We start from the raw sequence: 6,150 nt of genomic DNA, 5'->3' as shown, positions 1-6,150 counted from the left end.
TCCACCCGGCTTCCTCTATTGGCTGACTGGCTGAATATTAATGGAGGCAGCATGTCTGGGGGAGGAGGCAGCCAACAGACACTCGCCGTTGGTCTTGTGTTCCTCAGTCCAAACCTGATCAGTAAGACAGCCAGGAGACAGGAAGTGGATTTTAAATATACAAAGTCAAATGAAGTAAAGGAAACTGACAATGCTATCATATCATCATATAATTTAACTAGGGCTTGGACTAGTTTTGCTGAATTAAATAGAGACATAATGAAGTGACACAAACAGATGAATCATCTTTCTTTCTTCGGGAGCATTTTTCAATGCACCATTTCCAGGTGCACTGCATAGCGTGATGTCAAAACCAAAACATCTATGATGCAGGCGCCTGAATGAGATTGTGGAGATGGAGGGAAAATGACACATGAAACAGTTCTGTGCACTTCATGCAGAACAGACTTTACACGTCACCTTTTGACACATAAGATTAGTTGTAGAGATTCATCTTGAATTTGATCATTCTGGTGTCAAATATCAGATTAATCAAGATAAATTAATTGTAAAACCTGTAATTAATTACATTATTTGTTATTCAAGTCCCAGCCCTAATATTACACAATTATCAGAGTAAGTACATTTATGGTTTCAAAATAATCAATATCAACTAAGTCCTTATTTCATGAATTCACATATGTTCTACTGCACTACATTTGCTATCAATATCATCATGAAATCACCAAAATCTACCTATCTATCTATATCTATATATATATATATTTATATATATATATACATATATATATATATATATTTTTTTTTTTTTCTAATTGCGGATGATACTTCTATCCATATTCTGCCTTACTATACGGCTCACTGTTCCAGAATGCTCATGGTGTCTAAAAATTAGAGGCAGGAAGACACGACAACCAAAGAGTCTGCTGCATTTGCCCCGATTTGCCTATGATGTCATCTTTTTCCTCTCTCTGCGCTCCCATTGGCTGACTGGCGCAGCATCTGCTCGCACTCATGGCTAGTGCTTCTCTAGCTCAAGGTGGAGGCCGTTGAGACTCCGTGAATCATGGCTGGTTGTCCTGACAACCCTGAAGTCCTCGCCTGACAGTGATTTCACAGTTCACCTGACAGTTCACTTTGTAAATATAAAAGTACAATTCATTTTTAAGGACTCAGCTAATTTAAACCATGCATGAGCGATGACGTAGAAGTGAGTATTAGTATTTACAAATGCAATAACTGTTGAATGTTGACAAATTATTTAACATGTTAATGGAAACGGCGATGAAATAAATGGCGTTTTGCTTAACAAATGTACTAGAGTTGGTAGTATGCTTTGCAGTTTGCAATTGTTTTGAAGTGCCTACTCCAAACTCAACAATGGCTCTACTTATTCTGCAAGTTCTGTCATATTTCCATCCACTAGGGATGCACTGATACCTTTTATCCCCGAAACTAGTAGTGTATGAGTGTATGCATTTGAGTTCTCACTGATACAGATACTGCAGTACTGACGCCATTACACATAGTAAGTTACCTTGAATTTTTCATTTTTCCATGTCATCTTTGAATTACATTCTACGGTATGTTTTTCTTATTCAACAAAATTGTCGAAGTAGAATCAGGATTCGGGGAGTAATCCACAACCTGTGGACCTATGAGACCAGATTAAATGTGAATAATTATTAGATTGGAGAAGATGGCCTTTATCAGTCCCACAATGGGAATTATGACAGACATTACAGATGAATATGCATGTTTGAGTTCAAGTATGTGTATTTTGTGTGCATGTGTGTGTGTTCTCGTACTTCTATCTTTGTGAGAACCTGACATTGTTGCAAAGTGAGGATGTTAACCCTCATTTTGAGGGTTAAAACTACAAAATAGCTAGGTTATTATAATGTGGTTAAAAGCAAAAGTTAAGTTTAGGCATTTGTTTTAGAAGGTGAGGCTTAGTGTGAGAGGCTGGGGAAAGCATTATGTCAATGACGGTCCTCACAAAGATAGGAAGACAAACATGCGTGCGTGTGTGTCTAACTGGCTTTGCTATACATGTGGGGAGCAATTCTCTGACTGTTTTTGTTGCTCCCCACACGGCTATGCCTCAATTTGAGGATGAAAACTTTCAGTTTCAGTTTGGTTAAAAGTCATGGTTATGCTAAGCCATTTGTTTTGGACGGTAAGGGTTAAGGTGAGAGACTAGGGAAAAAGTGAAACAATATATTTATTATAGTAGAGGTACCTGTTACTAGACCACTGTAATAAGACTTGCACTCATGAAATCTAAATCTAAAAGTAAAGCATGGACTTATATGACGGTACCTCGCCGCCATGATGTAGCCTTCACTGTAATGTATTTAAAAAAATAATAATTCGAACAAAGAAGGGAAATGCCCCGGAGAGTTCGGCGCACATTCAAGGTGAAAGATAAACCAGAACTCTCATCCAGAATTTCGAAGGACCACATTCACATGATAACACTGGGGTGAAGGTTAGTCCATTCAGCAGGTACAATGACTTGTGTTCTGAAATAGCTTTCTTTCAATGCCACTTCCCTCATCGCTGAGCATGGGGACGCTTTCATTCACTCGTCTTTTCACTACAACACTATTTTCGCACCTCAATCTTTCATGCAGGGATCTATAAAACTCTTTCCAAACGTTGGTACAAGATGTCACCATTTGCAAGCGTGTATCATTTGGGTAATCTAATGACCAGCGCAGCAGGAAGAGACGCAAATCAGGTTTGAACAGAATATATTGCGTGGTCTCAATCTGATTTCACCCTGCATCGGTTGCAGCAGCTGTGTATTGACATTAATTAGACTGATTCATTATCATCCGCAGCATGGTGACAGATCACGTAACACCATGTTCAATATGGGCCTGAGAAAAGCCCCATCACCAGCTCAGAAGGGGAACTCGGTCGGGAAGTGTGTGCTGAGCGCCAGGGCCTCTGATCTAATGTGTCCAAACACTTGAAACTCTGCTCATAATTCCTTCATTACTGTGTTATTCAATGCAATGTTTGCAAATATCTCTCGTCAGGGTTTCAATTATTGTAAATAAATAAATTAATTAAAATAAAACAATGCATCACTCTGACTTGGGAACATGACAAATCCATTGATCAAAGTTAGGTATGAGACTCCATCACCAAAAACTTCACCTAATAAAAACATACATAGAAAGAGAGCTCATTTCTCCACCTTTATTTATTTCCATTCAAGTTCACCTAGAAGTGCAACACATAAAAGACCAAGTGGAGTCGCTTGAAAACTATACAGATGATGAAGCATGTCTCAGCATGTGATGCTTGTGAGTGACACAGAAGGCAGTGCTCCGGATTGACCAGTGTATTAAATGCTCTTGGTTCAACTACATCAGATTAACTTCTGTAAGCTCTTCGCTAGCAACTTGGCATGTAAAAGATAATGGGTCACGCTCATCCTCATGTCACTACAAACACCAACGGCACAAGCACTTTTGTCTGAGATGATAGGACACTCCCCCACACCCTAAAAAAGAAAGGGCACCCCTCTGAAGATGTGTAACCCGTCAATATATTAGGAGTCAATTTGGTCTGTTCATGTCTGAGAGAAGAAATGAGCAGTAATGTTGCGCTGACAGCTGCTGATCAGAGCTCGCTGTAATGTTGTACAATTAAACCACATAGTATTACCATGAACCCAGACGTGAAACACAAGATCAAAGTGCAGCGCTGCAGTAATTTTCTCTTGGAATACATCAGGTGCTGATGTTATTATAGGTGCTTAAACAGGCTAATATTTGAACACACGAAAATACGAACAAGTTTATCACAGTTTCTGCTCCCAATAAACCAACCAGGAAGGCTGGCGAAAAGAAAAAGCATTACCCATCCAAAGAAAGGTTAAGAAAAACAGAAAATAAACAAGTAATTATTCATAAGCTATAGAGAAAAACAGCATTATTCCGTTGGTAGTTTTACATTGCCTTCATGAGGGCCACATAGGAACAGGCCAAGGGTCTCATATGGCCCCCGGGCCGCACTTTAACCACCTCCGGAATAAGACGAAGAAAATCTCAGGTGGCAACAGTGACCTGTGAAGGCAATAAACTCATCATTAATTCGGACCTGGCTCTCACTTTTCACCTCTGTCCCGCCATCTTTCATATTCACTGGCAGAAAAGTCAATGTGCATCGAACACATCATCCTTTATTTCCGTACTTGGAATCCCTTCACGCCACTCGCACACCACTACTCACCCAGCTCAGTTATATCTGACAGTGTTTGTTGATTTCTCTATCTGGGTCATTTTCATATTCATTTATATTCTCTCTCCAGCTGAGACGCATCACTCTGTTTCGTTTTCAAACTACATGGGCCAAGAAGCAAAGACACGCAGTTCTGAATGTCAAACAGTGGAGATAAATAAGACGCCTCTCCGGATTATATCGATGGCTTTAACGTGTGCTTATAAAGGTCAGTCATTATTCACATGTATTAGCATAAGAATAGACCAGCTCCGTGGCTCGTGGTCGGAGGGAAGGGCAGCTGAATGCATCTACGACTTCCTACTACTACACAATGTAGAACGGCGCTTGTTAAAACAACTTTTTGGTGACCGCTTTATGGCTCCTAGACATTATTTGCAGATACGTCTGTGCTGAATCCACCCGCTGCCCTCTGCTCGCTGGCCTGTCCTCAATCAAACCTTGTGTCAATATTAATCAGTGCATGTCAGCCCCACACTGGATCACCTACCAGTCCTCTGGGGGCAAACACAACACAAGCGCCCGACTCATGACAACGTTGCTCTGCACAAGCCTCGCCCACTGACAGCTGGCTTATTGTGTGTCCCATCTCTGGAGCGGCCTTGTTTCACTGCAGCGTGGACAGTTCAATAACTAATCTCAGCCGGGTTTGGAGGGCAGACCACATGAAGAGTCATGATCCGCCGTCGTGCGATGTCATGCGAGCTGCACCGCGGCTGACTTTTGTTCAACATCACAGCTCAAATTGGAAATGACAAATGTCTCAAACGCGTCGCTTAGCATGTATTCTACTTTCACATCACATGCTAAACTGACATGTCGCTTCGCCATCACACACAAATTCTGAACATAACACGCCAGTGTAACGCCGTACTGGCCTGCTGCTGATGTGATGGGGGCACGCGAGCGGCTCCCGCATCTCTGTCAAATGTCGACTAATGAACAACAGACTCGTGCTCCTGAAGCGGGAGCCTTTTTTTCGGCAACAAGAACCATGTGTTCTCGCCACTTTCTGCTTGAAAACACACAAACAATAGAGCACGTCTGGGGTGCTTGGGGCCCAAACTCCGAGGAAGGGCAGATGGTGCCCGGAATCAAGGACCGCACCCCTATTACCATGAGAAAAGACAGATAGAGGCGGGGGAACAGGTACCCTTGCTCCTATTTCTGTTTCTATAGAGATTATCAAGGGGGGGGTGACTCATTTGCCCAATAGAGTGTGTGCGGCGCTGAGTTGAAACCCAATTAGGTACATGCTGTCAGCTCAAAGGCAGAGAATGTCAAGTGAGCGTGTGGGGATTGAGGTACTTTAAACTGTCACCCACAGGAACATAAATAACCATTTTAAGACCACCGGTCAGGAATGAGCGTCTTGTATTAGAACAACAAATTCACATTATAGTAAGTGGACAAAATGTTTGCTTACTGTTCTGTGAAAAGGGCAACTGCAGGATTTTTTAATAAGAGGATGGTGGGAAATGGATGCAACCTCCAAGGGTTATTTTATTGAAGAAAATATTCTCACATCTACAGACAAGTGTGTAGTCCTGGAAACGGATAAGCCAACACAAACAACCCTATAAAAGCATGAAAAACACTTATGAAAGATGAGTTGTATAAAAGTATAAACCTCTAAAAGCCTGGACTCAATTTTGGATCCAGCCCAGGAGACACATCACTCTAGATCCAGCGAGCAGCATATCAATATTAGACTTTTCCCAATATCACAGTGCTTTTTAAAACAGTCAGGTAACCCACAAGGGGTGCGCCCATTCTCTCACTCCGATACGGAATGAGAAATGTGTTGAAGATACTCTCATTTCCTGATTTGTTTGTGTACGTTTCCGTGAATAAATTTAAAATGATGCTTGTGTTTTTTTCAGTTTTCATTTG

This window comes from Synchiropus splendidus, chromosome 17 (genome assembly GCF_027744825.2).
Source record: "Synchiropus splendidus isolate RoL2022-P1 chromosome 17, RoL_Sspl_1.0, whole genome shotgun sequence".
In the NCBI taxonomy this organism is placed as follows: Eukaryota; Metazoa; Chordata; class Actinopteri; order Syngnathiformes; family Callionymidae; genus Synchiropus; species Synchiropus splendidus.
Note: the sequence above shows the minus strand (reverse complement) of the source record.